The following is a 21,802-nucleotide window of genomic DNA, read 5'->3' on the forward strand; positions in this document are numbered from 1 at the left end:
GCTCACATTTTAGCCTGGTACTTTGCTCCCTTCATTGGATAGGCTTCCTGTAGCCAAAAGGATTAAGTTTAAATCCCTTTGTTTGGTCCACCAGGCCTACTACCGCCAGTGAGCACATTTTCTTCGATAGGTTTCAGCCATATGTACCAAGGCGGTATCTCTTTGTTCTAATGATACTTGTCTTGTGGTAATCCCTAAATTTTGCTTATATAGGGTTGGGGGGGGGGGGCAGGGTCAAGCCTTCTCTATTGCTGCTGGCAAATTATGGAATTAACTGCCGGTTGCACTGAGGTGTACTGTGAACCACTTGCAGTTCTAACAATTGCTGAAAACCTTGCTATTCTAGTGCCTGTGTCACCTAGCATGCTCTTCTATTCTAGTCTTCGCGCCAAGATGCCTTCGGGTGAATGTGCACGGTACAAGTGTAATTAGCATAACATCCATACTGAGGTGATGGAAAACTACTGGCATTCACTCAATACATAAGTTGGATATGAAATGTATTGGTTACATTATTTTATTTGTTCAATAAAGAAAATAATAAAAAAGAAAAATTAGGTGCATAGGGTTTGAAAGTACTTTATGATAACAAATAACTGAGCAAATGTCACATGTTTTTAATGCATTGCTAGGGTTTGGTGTTAAGTCATTTTTTGGCTCGATGTTAGTTTGGTTGTTGGGTCAGTATTAAATCCATACACCATTCTCATACCATAATATGTAAATGTGTATTTATACATAATTATATATTTCCCACAAAATGAACAAGAACTAAAAGCAAAAAGTGTCTTATGTGATGTCGCAACAGTTGCAGTAACTCTGCAGGCGGATTATGTATAGTGGGTTAGCGATTTAAAAAAAAAAACATATTTCTAAATATTACCAAAGCTATCAAACTTTATTAACATTTAACAAGTTAACATGGATGCAATACATGAGTACTATTCAGATTGAGTGCATTGTGCATGGTTGATGTACTCATGTTCCACAAATCTTAAATTGTATATTATGGTGCAAATAACTTTAAAGATCATACCTACCATGATAGGTTTTGGGCTTTTAGAGGCATTTTTTTCAGTTATCAGATTTATTGGTTTGCTTTATATTTTAGATTGCTTGAAGTGAGTAGACCGTTCAATTTCGAAATCAGTCAGAATGTAATTTGAAAAATTGCAAATTTCGCGTCTATGTGATTTCAAAGAAGTAAATTACTTTGTGGTAATGTATATCGTTGCAATTACTTTGATTTATTGTGCGATTTGCTTTTTTTTGGGGGGAGGGTCGGGGGGCGTCGCTATGACCTCCTTAACTACCACCCCTACCCAAAGCCACCAACCCCATAACCCATAAATACACACACAATTCAAAGTAATTCGAAATAATTGTAACAAAGTAAATTACTGCAAATTAATTTATATATAGTTATAACAATGGGAGACCCCCTTTTCATGACCCTTTGCCAATATAAAATCTGGAAACGTGGTTTTGTTCCATTTCAGCTTGCAGTACACAACCCAGGCCAATAAAATACCATGATTATTCAATAGTTATCAGATGGGAGGGAGGTGTAGGCTACAAGCATGTGACTCTGCAGGACAATAAATAAGCACTCAAAGACTTGGGTGAACCCTATAACTTGCATATTTATTGAACAAATCCTACCAAAAGATCTAGAATACATTGGGTACGTGTGTATAGTTAAAGAAACACATGGTTACGATACAAAAACCCTGCCATTTTTGGCAGTACACAACAGCAACTATACATAAATGTTACTTCTATTGAATACTGTTCGGCGCACTAATATATACAGCCCTTTGATTTATCTACTCTACTAAAATGTAAAAACAAATAATTGAAAAGGGTAAGTTACAAAAAAGCAACAGAAATGAACAAGTGCAAGAACATGCATTGGTAATTAGCAGTCAAAAGCTAAAACAGTTCACAGGACAAGGGCATGTCCTAAAAAGGAAGAGCCATAGGAAGGCGGCATATAAAAACACAAGGTGGGCTTCCAGAGTGTGTCCAACACAACAGCATCCGATGAGGAGATAGTATGGTGGGTAGGTGGTTTACTGTCACTGAGAGCAAGAACAAAAGTGTAACGTCAACAGCTTACTGCCCATGACCTTAAAGCAGAACCGCTTGGCCTTTGAGTATTTTTTGTCTTTGCAACTTTGCAATTCGATCACCTGCTTCATACATGTAATAAGTGCTGCTTCTTTAGGGACTTCTGTAGCTCCCCCTATTGAAAAAGAAATGCCTTCAGTAAAAGACAAAGTACTCTACAAGGTGATTAAAAAGTATAGCTTGTTTCTAACGGCTCAGGCAGGCATTCACACAGAGTGGAGTCGAAGGAAATTACAGTCTTGTGGTTGCTCCCGCTACAATTGCTCAGTTGCGAGTCTTCCCAGGTTTGAAGGCTAGACTCTGCTTCTCATTTGCTGTTAGCATTTACTCACCCTACGATACTGGATAGGAAAGCCACACGGCAGACACGAGGCAAACAAATCAGTCCTCTCTAAAGAACAGTCAAGGAAAATAAAAAGTACCAACACCCTCGTAGAACATAAAAAGAATACAAAAAATTACTCCCCTTCAGAGCTACCTATCCAAGGAGCCTGTTTAAAGTCCAAAATAGCACCATTCATCAGTGTCTCACAACCCGTGGCAGCAGCTCAGTCACTTACCACAAGGAAGCAATGCGTTTCAAACTACATCTATACATCGAAAGAGCGCATGGATAACGGATACAGCGATATACGGGAAATGGGTGAAAAGAAACTACCTGGATTGTCAAATACGCCTAAATGAGATCGGGGGACTCTCAGCCTCTGCGATGATACGCTTGGGGAGAGGGGAGGGTAATATCTGTGTCAGGAGGTTTGCGCGTGAGCAGTGGCGTTGGAGTGATGGAAGACATTGCTGTGGAAGAAACTAGCCTCAAGGCCCACCTGTAGTGTTTGTAAACATGGATGCACAGTGTGAAATTCTGAGAACTTTGATACTTTAGTTCCAACTGTTATATGATGCACGTGTGTGTGTCCACTGCAATTTCTCCAAAAGCAAGGCTCAGAGTCCCAAAGTTTTCATACGCTTGATGAGTTACAAATAATCCACTCCCAGTACATGATACCATATCCTTGTCAACACCCATACACCAAATGCAATAAAATGGAAGAATGATTAAAAAAACGTGAGGTAATTGATTTTTGAGAAACTAGATCCATGGGAATATCCCAGAGCCGAGGATCCAGGGTCCTCATGGTTGTCGTCCTTGTAGTTAACCTCCTTCGAGATGTACAGACGCCCCTAAATGAAATGGAGAAAAGACCACAATTAACAATACTCATGTGATCAGCTCATCATATGTTCACAAAAGGTGCTACTTATCAATAGTCGTAATACCTTCAGTCAGTCTTAGATTTAGTCCTGTTGTGAATGACACTAAAAAGGGTGTTCGAGAAGCAATTCACTGCAGACAGTACTTTACCAAAAAATATGATGTATTAACCAGGCCCTGATGAACTTTTGAAATATACTTGGCGAAGATCAGTCCTCACCCGCTATACCTGGGTACATTTGCAGGCGCCTGTGGGTTGTTCTGGGCGCTAGAATCCTTTGTGAGATTGTGAAGCTCCTGTGGGTTTTAGCTATTTGAGCGGGTTTGATGGTGCAAGAGCCATATTTAGGCATCTGAAGGATTACCCGGTGACTTAGGGCTTTCTTTGTGGGTTCAGTTGTGTTGCACGTATGAAGCACACTGTTTCTCTCATTTGAAACTTAAGAGATTTATGAATTAGAGTCAAGACATCCTGCAAGTTGGAGGAAAATGAGGTGTACACCCTGGAAGATCCTAGATCTTGGCAACAGTATCGTTGGCCACTCCAGAGAGCTGCGTTCCCTGAAGGATCATTTTTGCCCCATGCCTCGCAGTAAGCCAATATCTTGCTAGCTTTTACCGGGTTATTAAGCCCCCTCACATTCCAGCTCACCAAGGTGCAAATAAACAGAGGTGCAAGCTTAGAGCCTATCACAGTAGATGGAACCATTAGAGTGCCTGGTAGAATGTATGCCAATACCAAGGGGAAAGGACGTCAAGCCCCCAACTGTGCGATGTGAACCTAGTTTGAAATGTGAAACAAAATCCTAACACCATAACCCCCCACTCCCTCATGCCACACCCAAACTTGCAGTGCAAATCCCCCCCCCCCCCCCCCAAAACCCCAACCCTATAAACCATGGACAATCCGGGGCATCACTGAGATGCTTATCTCACCTGCCAAGCCCAAAAGAGCAGGAGCAGGCACACAAAACATAAAAATCCAGCAACAGCGGAATGAGGCGTTACATTCTACAGCACACAACCCTAGATTGGAGCGCAAAGAATAGGGTCTTGTTATGCACAGCATGCAGTCTGGAGGGGTACAGCTTTGAATATTGGAGGCCACGCTTGAGTTTCACAGAGGCATAGGGGAGATGGACCCTCTGAATTGCAGGAGTAAAATCTGGATAGAAGGATAACAGTTATCCTTCGACCTGCCAGCAGCAATGCAGTGTTACACCTCACTGCGCCATCTTGCAGGGGCTGGATGGAGTTGGTTCATGGGAATAGACAGCTTAGGACATAACTCCCATTGCCAACTGAAAAGCCCTGCTCTGCAGAGATCTTCTTTTAGCTTCTGCAATTGCACATGAATTGCTGCAGACGCAGGGGTCTGTGCAGTTAATGGGAGGCGTGCGTGCGGCTATAGCCCTTGGCATCTCCCTTAAGAGGTGCGGATGGTGGGCGAGATCGGCATGGGGAGGGTGCACAAACCTTCGTGCTGTTTGGACAATGACGGACACTAAAAGTTTTTTGAGCTGCAGTAAATGCGCAGCTTCTTCTGGTGGACGGGAAGTTCCATTTCAATGAGTGTTAGGTTTTGAAATAAGAATATCCCTGCAGGAAATGCATTTCCCAACTGCTCTGTTTTTAAGCATTCTACACAGAGGCTTGATTACACCAGCGACAAAACTTCCGAAAGCATCAAACCTGATTTTTCTTCTGCTGAAAATAAAGCCTGGTAAACAACAATTCCATAGTGACGCAGCTTGGTTTGCGAGGGTTGTGGAACTGCGTGCAGGATGCAGGAAGAAAAACAGAAAACTCAAACTAAACACGCCCAAAACACACCCGCTGGGCCCATTTCCAAAAGCATTGTGTTGGACAGTTCCTCTCAGCTGCAAAAACAATCTTGGTCTTGAAACGGAGCCATACAATCATGAGATGCTAGAAAGGATGGCTGGGTTTATTTTTGCCATAAAATGATAGATTTGCAATGTTGAAATCTGCGGGCCCTGACGTGACCCACTGACGAGAACACAAGCCTGGGACTAACATCACTTATGATCTCGTTGAGCCCAAGACTTCACAGCAACACCAGCCATTTCGCTTAATGTTTCTACAAACACTTATCTATCCGGAAAATTGGTAAATCGCTGTTGTAAAGAAATGGGTCATAATCCCCTGTGAAAACAGCACAATATTAACATTCGTTCCCCTGCACGCTTTGTAGGCACGTGTTCTAGAGAGGCTGTTCCTTTCTTTACATGGGGGGCTTGCCATGAAAATGGGAGACTCCTTTTGCCATGCTTTATATTGTTTATTTGTACTTATTTCAGAGCACGGGCCCTCATTAGGAAGCTGCCGGTAGGCTGCCAGCGGCCTACTGGCAACCTTGGTTTACCGTTTACGCCGCCCGGTATCCCAGTCGGGATATTATGGGCAGTGGAGGAACGGTAAGATCCCATTCCCATGGACACGAATGGGAACACTGAAGCACCGTCAAGTCAGGCCTACCGGTAGTTCACTGCCCCTACCGGCAGATTTGTAGTTTGCCGGCCCAGAAATGGTGCCAGAAACGTGGTTACTGGCACCTTATTTCTGGACCGGCAAACATACCAGGGCCATGGTGTCATTTTGAACAGAAACAACCAAAGAAGTAGGAAATAACAGATAGTCAATCCTAGATTAACGTGCCGCTACATGGAAGCATTGTTGAGTTTCATGACATAAAGGGGGTGGCAAGAGTAGTAACATATACCAGGAACAGGGACTGCAAGAGACATTTTTAATATTTGTCTGCCCCCGCCCTTCCCCATTGGTAGCTCCCAGCTCCATTTTTCTCTCAGTGTCCTTGCACCTATGATTTGTAAAGTGCTCTGTTGCTTCTTGAAGCTAGCTCCTGTGCTCAATAGATACCCTGCACATAATAACATTGAGAGCCTTCGGCCAGTATGAACAGATTTACAAATTATCTTTAATCGTTCTGGAGGACAGAATGCAGAAGAGGTTGGTTGGGCAGTAGGTAGGAGGGGTGGCAGGCGCATTGCATTGCTAGATGGTGGAATTAAAGCTATATTTTGAAGAGTTGCACTTGAGAGAAGGCTCTGATGGCAAGTGGAAGAGCATTCCAGTGGAGTGGAACAAGTAGGAAAAGCAGCAGAAGGCATGGGGGGCTGATAGGTTGTGAGGTGACGAGCGGAGAGGTCGAGAGGGAGAGTATATGGAGATGCAGGCAGCAAGGTAGTTGGGGGGTAAGATCCTGGGTGGATTTAGCAGGAATTTAAAGACAATTTTGAATGGCGAGCTATCTAGCGTGGTCAGAGCAGGAAGAGTTGAGCAGGGGGGGTCTGGGTAGGTTGAAAAGAGTGCATAGTTCAGGACTTTGCTAAGGGAAGCCAAGAGTATATGGGTAGACCAAAAGCAGTAGTACAGTTTGCTGAGCACAACAGTAGAGTTAAGTGTTTTAGCTGAGGCCTGCATGGGGAATGGGCAGATTTTTGGAATGTTTCGGAGTTCGAGCCGTCTGCAGTAGCCATGATGAACCGATTCAGATCGCTCTCAACAAGATTAAGGTTCTGAGCCGGTCCGATAGCACAGCGAGTAGAGCGCTTGCTTTGACATCCATGCAGAGCCCGTCGACGCAGGTTCAAATCCTGGCAGGGCCAAACTCAGCCTTTCATCCTTCCGAGGTCGATAAATGAGCACCACACACGTTGGTAATAATGAGCAGCGCTCAGATGCCCGAGGGTTTGTAGCACCATATAAATGCTAAATTATTATTTGAGCCACGGATGATGACTTCACTGGGAAAGAGATGGGTGTTGGGAGAGTGGGATTGGTGTTGAGCCAGGGAGAATGTGACTTCTGTTTTTGAAGAATTCAGCATGAGGAAGCGAAGAACCATCCAGTGGCAGATGACAGATGTCAGTTGATCATTGTTCAGAGATGGCATGGGTGGAGGGGAATATTATCCAAGTATCACCAAAGGGAAGAGTTATAACCCAAAAAGTAAAGTACTTTGATGAAGGATGAATGCATAGGATGACGGAGTGGGCACAAGACTGATGCTTGAGGAACACCAAGAGGGGAGGATAGTCAGTGATGAGGTGCTGGAATCCCAGGAGATGTCTATGAAGCACTGGAGCATGGTGTTCTTGAAGAAAAGGGGGGAAAGAGTTTAAGGGGGGAGAGATGATCCACAGGGCCACAGGCAGTGGAAATACCTATAAATATGAGAATAGAGGAGTAAAGAGAGTGGTGGGCAGTGTCAAAAGAATTGACGATGCAGAGCAGTGTTTGGACTGAAATCAACTTTGAGGGGGAGGGGGAGGTCAGCAAGTGAGTGTACCTTAAGGCAGTCTACTACGCAGTTCAAGACCATGCTCTCGAGGATTTTAAGAGTGGTGGTAAAGGAGATAGATATGTCTGTTGAACTCGGTTTTTGATTTTGGGTCCGCTTCTTTAGGCGAGTATTATTCTGGCTGTTTTGTAACAGGTTTGGAGGATACCGGTTGAGTGAGAGGTTAAATAAGGGGGAGAGGTGTGTGGAGGTGACCGGTGCAAGTTCCTTAATTTGTGGTGCAAAAGGGTCAATTGGAGTGAAGGATGGGTAGTCGTTCAGTGGGTAAGGAGAGGGAGGAGTAAGATAGAAGAGGGTGGGGGGATGGAGGAAAAGAAAATGAAGGAAAGAGTAGGCAAGATAGAAGGAGTGTGTGACGATTTACTATGTGCCACTTCTCCCCGGTGGGAGCCCCTTCCATTGAGGCTAGGGAGGTGAGGCCATACCAAACAGTCCCCATAGGGGTGGTTTAATGTGGGAGGCCCTCATGGGGAGGATCTCCCACCTTGGGAACAAGGAGAACCACCTAGGGTGCAGCCCTAGAAATCATGTCATCCCCCACACATACCCTAGTCCCACATCCCCCCCCTCTAATGCTTCCTTAGAGAACAAACCCATGTATTATTGCGATAGTGAAGAAACTAACCCGGTAGGAACGACCAGGACCAACACCATAGGCATGAAGTTTCCTCCATCAAGTACTGCCACGGGGTAGCTCACCAAAGTCATGAAGAGTGCCCCGCGATCATAAACTGCACGTGTTGATGATAGGCAGAGGCGGGAACAGTGCTATATAAAGAAAACTGAAAAGTGAGTCCATATTGTCTTCAAGGAGAGAAGAACCCGGGAGATTCAAATCCCCATCACAAGAAGCAGACGGCGCAGCAAACGCCGATGAGACGCTGCAAGAGTCAAAAGGGGGCGGACCTCTCTGCCAGATCTGAAGAGAAGATTGGTGGCGCAACCCTGGCCAAGTGGACTGACTGGTCCAACAAAGACGCTGAAACTGCGAAGTTGGGAGGTCAGTGGGAATGCTGTGGAGCCCGCCGCCCAAAGGGGAAGGTGCCTGGAAGCAGCAGAGTGTAAAACCCATCCCTGGAAGAACTGGAACAGTGCCAGATCCCACATGAAGGTAAAGGGAGGCACAGGAGGCCCATTGGGGACCCAAGAGGGCCGCTGGCACAAGAGGCATCCGAGGAATGCTTCCTCGTCCGAGTGGAGACCATAAGACCAATGACCTCCAGAGAAGGGTCAGGGACCCCAAGATGCAGAGAGCACACATACAAGGAGAACGTCCTTGTCCCACTTCTGTCCATAAAACAGACCACTGACCACCAGAGATGGGCTGAGGATCCTAAAAAGTCTAAAAAGCACATTACAAGGACTACATTCTTGTCCCAGTGGTGTCCATAAGACCGCTGACCTCCAAAAAAGGGTCAGCACCCAAAGAAGTGTCAAATACACCTACAAGGAGAGCGTCCTTGCTTCAGTGGCATGCATAAAACCACTGCCTCCAACCCCCCAGATAAGCCTCTGGGGCCTTCCTGAAAGAGAACAGTATACTTGAGGAATCTATCCTCACCTCAGTTACATAACTGGAGTCACTGAACCCCCAGACAGAGTTGGGACATTTTCAAAATTTGGAACGAAAGCCCAAGCTAAAGGCTAAGAGTGAGTGACAAACAGAGGGTACATCTCCTGTACCAAGAACCAGGTGAAGGGAGTAATTTCCCCTGGCCATTTGTAATGAAAGAGAACCTTTATCTGATGTCAGGGGAAGGGAGGCATTCCCCCTGACCAGCTTCTGTCAAGAGAACTATATTGGGCCTCCATCACCCAACCAGGAGGAGGGAGTCGTCATCCTGGTAAAGGAACTTCGTGTTTATTAAAGACTACTAAAGGTATTGACACAGGACGGTGAAGTTTAAGATTTCAGACGGATATTCTGACAGCCCCTTTAGTTTATGGTAGGCAGGGGAACCCCCCCCCCTTTCAGAGATGGGGATAGATGGGTTTATTTCAACTTAATAAAAATCTTCGGCAACCAACAGGACACCTGCTTGCCAGTCTCCTTCTGCAGCCTTACAATGGACAGGGTCTCCCTCCCACATTTAGGTGATTTTAGTGGAGAAGTAGGAGGCAGAGTTAACGGACCGAGAGGAGGAAATTGAGAGATTATTAGGGGGAGAAAGCATGGCCTGGAGGGTCAGGGATGGTTTGCAAACGTGTGCGTGGAGAAAATAAACAAGATGAGTGGAATAAGAGGATTTGGAGGTGTCAAAAGCTGTGATCTGCATCAGCAGACCGTCCTTTTAGGGAGTGAGTCGAGTGGGCAATCTGTCTCTGCACCAGCGGTGTAATCAGTGACACATGGTTGTCTTCAGCTGATGGATGGCTGGGAAGATCCAGGGTTGAGGATGTGGGTGGGAGGGGGTGAAGGAACAGGCAGGGTAGTGATCATTGAAGGGGTAGTCGCAGGGGTGGACTGGGAACCAAAAGAGGCCCTGGAAACAATGTTCAAAGTTAAACTATATTACACATTTTGAGCAAGCCCAGCCCTTTTCCTATGATAACATGTGCAAATAAAATACAAAAGAGCTCCAGGGTGCAGAGGCCCACTGGGAAATACCCAGAGTTCCCTGTAGGCCAGTGCAGCCCTGGGTAGTCGGTGCAGAGTTGAATGTGGTAAAGCAGTGCTCAATGGAGTGAGAAAGTGGAGTCTGGAGCGAGATATTGGCTTGCCTGAGATAAGGGGCATGGAGTTGGGCTTGAATTTACATTTGGTGATAGAGGAGGGAGGGGGGTGGGCGAGTGGTGCAGAAATGAAGATGCTCAAGTGAATGAGAGTGTGGTCAGAGGGGAAGAGGTCAATTCTGGGAGCAGAGGAGAACGGGGTGGAAGATAGGATTATGAGACAGAGAGTTGACTTGCATGTGAGATGGAAGGCTATGAAGGTTGAACAGCGAGTTGTCAAAGGTAGTTTAGTCAAGTTGGAGCAATTGGGTCTTCATTAAGCTGAATGACTTGGTGTCACCCCATTATGATGGCAGGGACGGAGATAGGAGCATTTGGCGAAAGAACTCAAGATCAGAGAAAGAGAGGTTTAGAGTGCCCAGGTGTCAGTAGAAGAGGTGGATAGTAAGAAGGGTGGCATGAGGAGTTCGACCCTATGCTAAAGAAGGAGGAAGTGAAATCAGAAAGGGAAAGGGGTGCCAATGGTGTGCCCTTGCTGAATTCGAGACCAACACCTTTGTTGGAGAAACAAGGGGAGGGAAAGGAGCACAGTCAGTGTGAAGAGCTACCATGATGCGCATGTCATGAGCAGAAAGCTACATTTTGGTAATAGCCATCAGCGAGTGATTCTAAAATGGCCGCTCAGTTGAGACAAAGACCAGGCGCAATGGTGGTCCAAATTCAGGAATCTTCTTCATCTGGAACAACTGCCCAGGGAGTGAGCAGCGGATGTTGTTGGCGATTGCAGGCTTCTGGTGTGCAAACGCATGCACAGATGCAATTAGGACCTGTGCATGGGTGCCACATGAGCTTGTGCATGCACAGCACACCACACCACGGAAGTAGACATTGGAAAGGAGGAGTCAGTGGTCTAGTTGCATACCGAACCCCTGTGAGGAGACCCTGGACCTCTGCCGGCAGAGTTTTATTTATTTTGTTTATTTGTTACACGCCCAGACCCTCGGGTGTCACGGCGAGGTTATAAGATAGCTTAGAAATTAGTCACATTCAAACATTACATTGGTTGCATTACATGATATAGGTTACAACATATTCACAACAATATACAGTGGCCTAAGTATTCACAACAGTATCCGATGAAAGGGGTCCTATCTTAGGGTGCTAATATTGGTTGAATAACCAGGTTTTTAGCTGTTTCTTAAAGAGCGTGAAGGAGGATGCTTTTTTGATGATGATGGGTAGGGTGTTCCAGTGTTTGGGGGCTAAAGTGGTGAAGCTGCTGCCCCCTGCTCTAGTGGTTTTGAATCGGGGGGGGGGGGGTCCAGGAGGAGTTTGTCGTTGGATCTCAGTAATCTTATGTTAGTTTTAGGATGCAGAGTGTTATTGAGGTAGATAGGTCCTTTTTTGGTAATGCATTTGTGGGTGATGCATAGTGTTTTGAAAATGATGCGGGCTTTGATGGGGGGCCAGTGGGCATCTTTCCTGGTCTTGGATATATGGTCTGATTTTTTTATGCCTAGCGCTGCCCTCAGGACTTTGTTTTGCAAGAGTTGCATTTTGGCTAGGTTGGTGTTGGATGTGCCCAGTAGTAATACATTACAGTAGTCCAATTTCGATAGGACCAGTGCTCTGGCCAGGGTGAGGCAGTTTGCTGGGGTCAGAAATTGTCGGCTGAGTGCGGTTAATTTGGAAGTGTAGGCCGTGGAGGAGGAAAGTACATTGATCTGTTTGGTCATGGTCAGGCTAGCATCGAAGTACACGCCCAGTGGTTTTACTTGTTTTGACACTGGGATATTGGTGCCGTCGATGTTGATGGTTGAATATTCTGGCTGAAGGGTTGCTAATTTGGCTGGAGCTCCTCCGATGAGGACTTCCGTCTTCTCATCGTTGAGACATAGGCTGTTTAATGCCATCCAGTTTTGTATGATGACGTAAATTTTATTGATTGCTAAAGTGTCCTGGTCATAGTTGCCTGTAAGAGGTATGAGGATCTGGGTGTCATCCGCAAAATTAGTGTAAATGACACCCATATCGTCAAGTGCTGAGAACAGGAGCTTGGTATATGCGTTATACAGCGTGGGAGAAAGGCAAGAGCCTTGGGGCACTCCTATGGGGACTGGGATGGGGTTGGCCGCTTCTTTGCCTATGGACACTCTGGAGGTGCGGTCAGTTAAGAATGATTTCACCCAAGCAGTGGCTGCCCCAGAGAAATTGAGTTAGTGTAGATGAAGTTGCTCTGCCAGCCTCTGAACATGCTGTGCCCAACGAGGAGGGCAGGGGACGGTTCATTGCCCCCTGGATTTATAGAGAATGGTCAGAAGAAGAGCAGACAAAAAAAAGCGGCCGTTGAAGCTTTTTTTTGGAACTGTGTTTGTTTAAAGAGTGCAGAGTGGTGTTAGGAAGGGTCAAAGCAACAACGCCTTCTGGACATTTTTCTCTCACATCTATGTTTGGCTACAAAGAAAAGGGAGGGCATTTTGTAACTTGATTGAAGTGGTGCTCTTGTTGGGCTCAAGGTAGGGTGTATGGAAAAGGCTAGGTCTATGCTATCTCAAGGTTTTTTAAAGGACACAGGTGAATATCAAAATGGGCTGCGCGCATAGTTTTAAAAGATTGATTGTCCAAAAGGTTAATTACACTTGATCAAAGGTTTCAGCCTAAGGGGCAAGAATTGACGAGGTGTGAAATCTGAACTCTTGACATTTCACAATGTGCACTGGTGGACAGTCTGAAAGACTGCCCTTTATTCTCTACAGGCAAATTATACATTTCATTTGGCAGTACCTGGAATTCCCAAAATGACTCCCAAAGTGTTAGCAGCATCATGGCCACACTTCCTGCAATCTAGCTCTACTTTTTATTAGGGCCATATTGTCAGTGCTTGGGCAAGCAGTTGTACATTGAACAGGTCAGCGGTAACTGAACTTTACAGAACGGCGTACATTTTTTGGCTAGCCCACTACCAACATTTCTCAGCTGACTGCTACATACCTTAATGAGACAGTCCTTGTGGGCTGTCTAAGCAGTGAGCCCAGGCACAGAACGGGGGCGTAATGTCTGACCAACCCTTTTTCACTCCTGGGCAAGTAAAATACACATTGTCATGGGGGAATGCGGTCATTGTTCTGGTAGGCCTCGCGGTCTTGTGCTGCTAGTTTGGCACACTTTACAGCTGCCAGTAGGGACGCGGCAGAGGCCACACATCAGGAACACCCAATAGGTTCCTGACACTAGAAGTTAATGACGATGCCCCAGCCTTACAGTCCTTCCAGGAGCATGAGCCTCTTGGAACAAAGAGCTCATTTAGTTAATGCTCCTTCTACGGGCATCTGAGCTCAATTTGGGTACCAATGTGTGAGCAATATCTAGGTGGGCCATGTGTGTACAGTAGAAAATGTGTTTGACCTGCAGATCACATGTTAGTCCCAGCTGAGCTCACATGGCCTTCCACTTCCGAGCAGGGTGGCTGGTTGAACATCCATGCTTCTCCATGGGGCTAATTAGAAATGCAGTGTTACTTAGTTGTTTTTAAATAGCGATCAATGTCACTTCAAAACTGCTTCACAGAATTGAAGTGCACTTCGAGTGGCTAGATTTATAAGTGAGCTCAATGGAGATTAAAACATCTGAGGTGGCAGGCACCATTAAACTTGAGACAATTACAGTGAAAACAGGGAGGACTACTTCAAGAGGGTAAAAAAGAGAACTCAGAAAGTGAGCCCTGAAAATGTTGAAGGGTTTGCCTAAAAATAAATATTTTTTTTGTAATTGTCCGATTCCAGATGAACAAGCAGCTTGTTCCTTTTTGATGGGATGTGGACCTCCGAATGAGGATTTGTCAAGTCTTTCTTTGACAAACGTTGGAATGGGACATTTGCTTCACATAAAAGGGTTGTGGCGGGCAGTGGCCTTTGTCCTGTGGAACCCAACACACTTTCCAGGACCAAGAAGACTGGAACCCCTCCACCGCCCCCTCCAAGACCGAGCACAGCTGATCCATCTTTCCATCTTGCAGGAAGGAACTAAACCAGCAATGGGCCATCCATCGAAGGGGCACCTGCCTGCGAGACTGCAGCCTGTGACAGACAAGAAAGTCTAATGTTAAGCCGCTGCATGGATAAAGGCCGATGACAGGCAGTCATCCCAAATGTCGCCAACCATGAGTGTTTTGTCCTATACATTGAGAAAAACGGTCTACATCCTTTGCCCACAGGGCCGGTCTTAAGGGCAGCAGCACTCTGGGCGAACTGGCGCTCCCCCTCACCCCTCTGGTTAACAGGGGGCGGGCAGAAGGGGACGGGGCCAGGATGGGCAACTTTTTTTATTTTTTATTTTTTTTAACCTCCTTGCTCCGGCGAGGAGGTTAAATAGGTGCCGTTAGCACTGCATTGTCACTGAATGAGCGCACCATCGCGGGTTCATTCAATGACAATGAGGCGCCTGCCACACCTTCTGCCACCAAGCCAGCTCGGGGGGAGCGCTTGAAAGACTCCCCGGAGCTGGCGGGTTGGGGGGCTAATGGCGCCTTTACTTGTGAAAAGGGTCCATGGCGGAGGGGCGCATTTAAAGGCACCCACCGCCGCGGGCACCTTTTACAGTAAAAGGCCGCCTGCTGCGCCTTGTCCCACAACGCCAGCTAGGGCGAGCCCTTGAAAGACTCCCCCGAGCTGGCGTAGCAGGGCGAAAAGGCGCCCTGGGGGGGCGTGGCACCCCGGGCGGTCGCCCGGCTCGCCCCTCACCAAGGCCGGCTCTGTTTGCCCAGGTATGAAACTGAACAAGCAGCTGGAAGTTGCCCAGATGGAACTGAAGCTTCTTGACTATGATGCCCTGTAGCACACTTGGTATTGTGGGTGATATGGCAAATCGGCCTAAAGTTGCCCAAAATGCAGGGTGCATCCGTTTAACCCAGGAATTCCTTCATTTCTCAGGAGATCTTCAATTCCTTTAAACTGCTCTACTTTTCATGGCAGAAAACCAGCACTTCTCAGTCCCTGCAAAGGGCATGAAAATGGACGGGTATAATGTCCGAGCTCCCTATTGACCCACTCGCGCAGGACGAACGCACACCGAGTTGCACTGTCAAAAGGGTGCACTGTAGTGGGAGACAGTCCAGCGTCCTTCATTTGGCACCTTTCATTACCTCCCTGCTCACATGCCAGAGAGGTGACTGATACAGGCCTTTTAGAGGTACAGTCATGTGTATACATCTTCCTCCCATACATGGTTCTATGTTCCGAGAGTGTAGCACAGCAGTCACGTCGAGCACGCCCTTCATGTGATGGGCACTACCCTAAGCCTTATGGGTCTGCGAAGGGCACACATTTATTGAGAAATACAGCTCAGCCAATTGAAACATCCGCTTCCGAGATGAGTGATCTGGTCCCTAATTCCAACACTCTTGATGCAGCTTGCTGGGATAATGTGCCTGCTGACGAAGGTTATTCTTCGAGTGCGACGGCATGGACTCTTCTCAACTTGGCTGGTATACGTTCTAGATTTATCTTTTGGATGGGACCCGTAGTCCCTCTTTTCAGCGCGGTTGCTATTTATTTGGGAATGGGTTTCATGTGGATTGCTTTTATATAGCCCCCTGAATCACCAGAAATTCTATATACAGTGCTTAAGGGGCAATATGTCCAGGGGAGCAACACAAACAATTAACAATAGGACTAGTTTGAGCGTAAAGTAGTTCTTGATGGAGATGCTATACTTGCAATAAACAGGCCGACTACGTCTCGGCAAGTCCCTTACACTTGGAACGTTTGGCTTCTTCTATACCTTAAACAAGAGGACGGGGAGCAAAGATTCGACGGGAGTGGAGTCTGAACTCTCTTCTGGTGCTCCTCAGTATGTCCTATGCCCAGTGGCAGCGGTGCATAGAGCCTACCTAACAATCGCACATACTCCCACGCCCGACATTTAACTGGCACGGTCCTCATCAGACGTTCACAAATATTCTGCATGTCCTAGCACATGCGAGGCATCATCTTTTGGTTATCATGTATCTATGCACAGGTGAGATGTATGGGGCCCGCAGATCAATACTCTTCAAAAACAGAACAAGGAGCCCCGATTACTGCTTCCACCTGCGATGACGCTGGCTCCCAATTATCAACGGCAGAGGTCAAAGCGAGCGTAGTCTAGGATGCTCCATTATCAAGAGTAGAACTGAGTGCATTTGCCCCTTACAAGGAAGCAAGTCAGAGTTAATTGGTGTCGTCATGAGCAGATCTGTGTGTGGATTGTTCAGTTTTAGTAGGTGCTACTGTCAAGGAGTCTGTATGAAATGATAGGTCAGGCTATAATAGGTTATTTATAACTCACTTAACACCCAGAGCTTTCTAAGCCGGACCAGAGGATCGAACCTGTGTTCCCCATGTCTTCATGCTTTCAAGGCGAGCACGTTGCCGCTGAGCTATCCTCCCGAGACAGTAGATCACTGTAGATGCCTTCTTTTAACAAGGAGGACCTGTGGGGTTTGTGTAGCAAGTTGTACAATGCAATGTGCTTGCTTTAGGAGTATATGAATTTCTCCATTCTACTGCATACCCTTTCAAAGTTCTTTTCCATGCCACAATGTTCTGTGAGCATGGTTTGGACCCATATTCAGAAGTGCATTGTTCCTTGGCAAAAATGGCAAGTAAAGGGGCTTTTTCCTTTCTACAGTATTACTGTGGGACACTTTCTACTGATTGCAGTATTCCGCATGGTATATTGTTCTTTAGGCTTTTTTAGACATCATACAGTATTCATGAGGGATATTATTGTTTGTGGCACAATATGCAGGATGGGAATTGCTTCTATTGTGGCCCAAAGTTTGAGGGGTGCAGAATTAAGTGTATTTACACATCCATCCAGGTTTCAAACTAAGCAAACCTTTTATCAAGAGGGAATATAAAACTTTGGAGTTGCTGCAGATTACGGAATCCAGCCACTGTGGGCGAGGGTGACGTTTCAATGAGGCGATGTGGGTTCCATCAGTTGTGTTGGAAGAAACAGAGCAGTGCAAGTTACTTGAAGAAGTTGAAACCTGGTTCTTTGGCAGTAAAACCAGTAATCGACTCTCAATATGAACTCTCAGCACAAAGGAGATTTTGGAACAGGGCGGGCGCAACCAAAATGACATTTCATCCAAACCTTTGGGAAAATTTGCTATAAAATGATCCACTGTATAAGATGTCTAAAGACTGTACCAAGTTGAACCCGTGTCCACCGCCGCTGCCACAGATGGCGCTCATCATTTGATATCTGCACTAGTTCCGTAGCACCAGGATTGTTCGCAACCCCAGTGATTTCCTTAAGTTCACACAGGCCACCTTTTGGTAAGGTAGCACACATTCCACCCAGTGGCCAAAGTGTATGAAAAGAAGTAGTGGAACTATGTGCCCAGCAGGCCTGTCCCCACTGCCCACAAACCTCACTTCACGCCCCCTCTCACGCGCCATTCAAACCCCTAAACAAATGTGCCTGCTGTGTAAGGGAACGTTCTGTGCCAGTTTCAACTTCTTCCTACACTTATTTTAAAACAAAAAAAACATTCTGGAACGGTTTCCTTTCAAAACAAAAGTATTGGAATAGTAAAATGTAATTTAAAAAAGTAGAAGAGCACCAATCCCAACCGCCCCTGCCCCCTTCCACCACCGCCACTCTTCCATGTGTTTCAGCACCACAGGCTATGCCGCTCCGAAGCTTTTGGGGCGGTAGTTTCCATTAGTGATGGAGTGCAGAGGGATGAGCAGGGTTTTCTGCAGCCTGTGGGTCAGTGCCAACCAAAGACCGCCCTTGCCTCTGATGATGCAGCGTCAGGTCTACGAGGCAGGGCACACAGAGAGGAGGCTTCCAGCAGATAGGGCCCGATTGACGGGCCATCCGTCCTCCCTTACCCACTGGGTTTCATCATGCATGGGCGAGATTCCCCGGGTGAGTCACGCTATGGCGCCATACCCCTTCGCGTTAGCCGGGTTGTTTCACTGAGGCAGTGGAGATCTGCTCCCTCCTGATCTGCAAGTGTTGGCAGACGTTGCATTCGGGCTGTAGCGTCTTGTGCCTGGTAGTGCATCAACAAGAAACTGCATTTACTTCAACGTTTGTTTTGATAAATGTATTTGTGCGTCAAATAATGAGAAGAATGGCAACGAAAATAGTTGGGGGGGGGGGTCATTTAAAAATGAAAGGAAAAAAAAGGGTGGGCACAGAGAAAGGGCCCCTTCACTACACTTAAGTGCAAGAAGTCTGTTGTCTTGCAATGTGGTTTGTTTTAGGGATAGGTATAGTGAATGCGCATGCATCCCTATGGGTTCCGTAAGTGCAAAAACCAGGTGCAATTCCATACAGATCCAGCACTACCTTCCGCATGAATCTTCAATATGGGGGCAGATGCAGGCAGATTTGTTGCACAAGGAAGATGGGGAACGCAGAAGTGGACGCTACGCGCCATCATCCATAACATGTGTATGTGTAGAGCGCACGATCACCCCCAGGAGGGGCACCTTGGCACTGTACCCTGGAAGGACAAAGAGTTGAGGGCATTCTTACCCGCGACGCGAACAAGAGGTCAAAAACAAAGGCCCCTTTAGTGTATGCATTAGGGCACCGAGCCACAGACCCAGCTCTGTGTATTGGCACACCATGGATTGTGATATATTGGTGGACTGATATGTCCTCATCAGTTATGATCCATGGCTCCATCTGCCCAATCTAAAAGGACCCCAATCTGATTACCTCCCCCCTTCAAACAGGTCCATTCTTGCTTGCAATGGACTTTCCCAAAGCAATGGCCTGAAAGTAACGCGCCTCTGCGTGAGGTTTCTGCTAGAGCTCCACCCCTCCAAGCGCAGCATTGAGCATTCCAGCCGGGGTTTCAGAACGAAAACCAGATCTGCAAATCTCTGGTATCCTTCTCTGCGGTTCCCAGGTATGACCAGCGGGGAGGTTCTGTCTGGAATACAGGTGGGCAACGTTCAAGACTGGGCAACTGGGGTAAGCAACCCAAAACACCCCCCCGCCCCCCCAACACCCCGTATCCCCACTGGACCTCTCCTCACCTTGTTAATTCAGGTGTGCTCTCCGTCCTGCCTTCTTGGCAGGGGCGCGTTGTCCTTTGTGGGCGAATGCGATCTAGTTACTTCACTGATGCCGGCCCGTTTTGAGTCTTTCAAGTAGGTCTTATTGCTGTTGTATATTGTTGTTATTCTTGCATGCCTTTCTTGGTTTAAATAATGTCTTTTTCTCTTCCTTAGGTGCGCGGAAGTCCAATGTGATGAATTGGCTGAATTGGATCTCGCTGGTAAATGATGGCGTATTGAGAGCGCCTTGATGCGGTAAGTAGGCGCTATGCGCAGCGCTATGATGCCTTGCCTTTGCTCACCTGTTGTCTTTTCTTTCCCATAGATTGCGGTGCTCACCCGGTGTATGAAATCCCGAGGCGATGCTGGTCGAGGGGCGACTGGCGAGGTAAGCTTTTCGGCACAATTCGTTATGTTGTAAAAGTGTCTAATGTCTTGTTACTTTCTTTTTTGCAGATCCGCCGGTGCGGGAGACGCGCTGATCCTAGAATGCTGTTCGCAGGAGTTGTGGGCAGCTAACCATGAAATTACAGGTAAGCTGCTGCTGTTAACGATGTCCTTTTGTCTCTTTACAGATGCTGTTCATCCGAGGTTCGCAGGTATAGCTCAACACGATGAGCGTCACGTTGCAGGATTGCAAAGTAACGCGAAGCTTGTTCTCCAAGTCGGGTGTGGTTTAAATAGCTTCAAGAAAGTAGTCCAGGTAAAGTAGTTCCTAGGCTACCACACCCAAAACACTATACCGCATAGCTTGGTTCCAAGGAGCCAAGATATGTGGATGCCTCCATGTTGGCTGGCACTTTAAATAAAGTAGTTCCCTAAACACAAGTCTTTATTAAGTATGAGCCTGGCCCCAAGAGGGCCTAGGCAAAGGATGCCTAAGTTTGTTGGAGACCCGAGCCAAGACCCCTCCTGGCCCATGGGGGTTTCTGGATGTGGGTCGTGACAGCTCTCCAGATGTTTGACTACAAATCCCATCATCCCAAACAATTGAATAACCATCTAGGGTTGATGGGAAATGTAGTCCAAAACATCAGGACAGCCAAAGGTTGCAGACCCCTGCAATAAAAGAGTTAAGGACTAGGAAGAGCCAGCAGAGATTCTTCTGAAATCATGTCAGGATTCACCGCCTATAAACCTGTAACTTTGAGTTCCGAGGAATCACTGATGGCCACAGTCCGCTGCAATTGCAGTCAGGAACCAACAGGACTTTCAATCGTGGGTGCGCACTGCACTTGCAGAAGACCTACCTGACCTTGCTGCCCACAGCAAAGGGTGGTATAAGACATTTGCTTAAGGCAATAAGGTAAGCGAGCAGTGGCTGGCGCAGGGCTTGAGTGGCGCGCCCCCGTCATCACCCGTGATGAACAAGCTGCATCTGGGGGTCAGATGCAATAAACACGATTTCAAACCTACAATAGTGTGTCTAGGTGACGAACGCTGCTTTTTTAGCATGTGGAACTGTCAATGAAGAAAGACAAACATGACACCACTTTTACCTTTATCTTAAAGATTGCACTAAACCTATTCATAACATGCGTGTTGCATCCAGTCTGGTTCCGCCAGTGACTTACTAGTATTCTCTCCGGGCCCCTAAGTTACTCACCAGTCAATGCTTCCGAAGTTAGGTTGACACAGACAGGGAACGCGGTTCCAACCAGTGCAGCTGGCATGTGTGATCACACAAGTCACAGATCAATCACACCACGTTCTTGTGCCATCTTCCTCTCCACCTCCTGGGCCCTCCCAGAAAGGTTCTGCGTGCCTGCAATACCCCAGTGACCCCCTAGCAAATGTACAAGGACTGCGGGGTTTCTGACATGTGCCGCTGTGCAGTACTGGTTTGGTGCAATTCTCTTGCCGCAACTCTTGGGCATTGCAGCCAGCTTGACTGCACCATCGAATGCCGAGTTTCCATTACAGTGGAGGCGTTGCCTCCAGCCAAATGCGGCGGTAAACCCTCTGCTTTCACCCAAGTATACGGAGGAATTACCACAGGCTTCATTCTTCCACATCCCCCAGGGAGTACTGGGCGCTCCATGACTGGGGAGCAACACCGCCATACTGGCACACTTAATATGGCGGCGAGTGGCAGTAATGCAGACGGAATGACCTCCAAAGTAATAAGGAGGCCGCATGCTCCCTGAAGTAGATCTGTGTACAAAGATATCGCCATGGGCATGTACATACAAGAGGCCATTAACAGTTAAAACAATGTATACCCACCGACCTTTGGTACAATTTTCTTGCACAAAATACATTGACAAATAAGAATCGACCAGCGGGGAAAAAAGTATGTACTCCAGTAATTCCTCAAATTAAAATACTTTCTATCCTGCAGACAGCATGTATTCAACTGTGCCACTTAGCCGACTG

At 46.8% G+C, this 21,802-nt stretch overlaps 1 long non-coding RNA gene across 1 annotated transcript in view; it reads right to left on the reverse strand.

Annotated features, from left to right (window-relative positions):
• Nucleotides 1–1,623: 1,623 nt before the first annotated feature.
• Nucleotides 1,624–21,802, reverse strand: part of LOC138510069 (uncharacterized) — a 73,438-nt gene continuing 53,259 nt past the window's right edge. The window contains exon 4 of the long non-coding RNA XR_011280309.1: nucleotides 1,624–3,312. This is a non-coding gene — a long non-coding RNA (uncharacterized lncRNA). The remainder of the gene's footprint in view (nucleotides 3,313–21,802) is intronic.

This window comes from Ambystoma mexicanum, chromosome 6p (genome assembly GCF_040938575.1).
Source record: "Ambystoma mexicanum isolate Mex_15411 chromosome 6p, UKY_AmexF1_1, whole genome shotgun sequence".
Classification (NCBI taxonomy): domain Eukaryota; kingdom Metazoa; phylum Chordata; class Amphibia; order Caudata; family Ambystomatidae; genus Ambystoma; species Ambystoma mexicanum.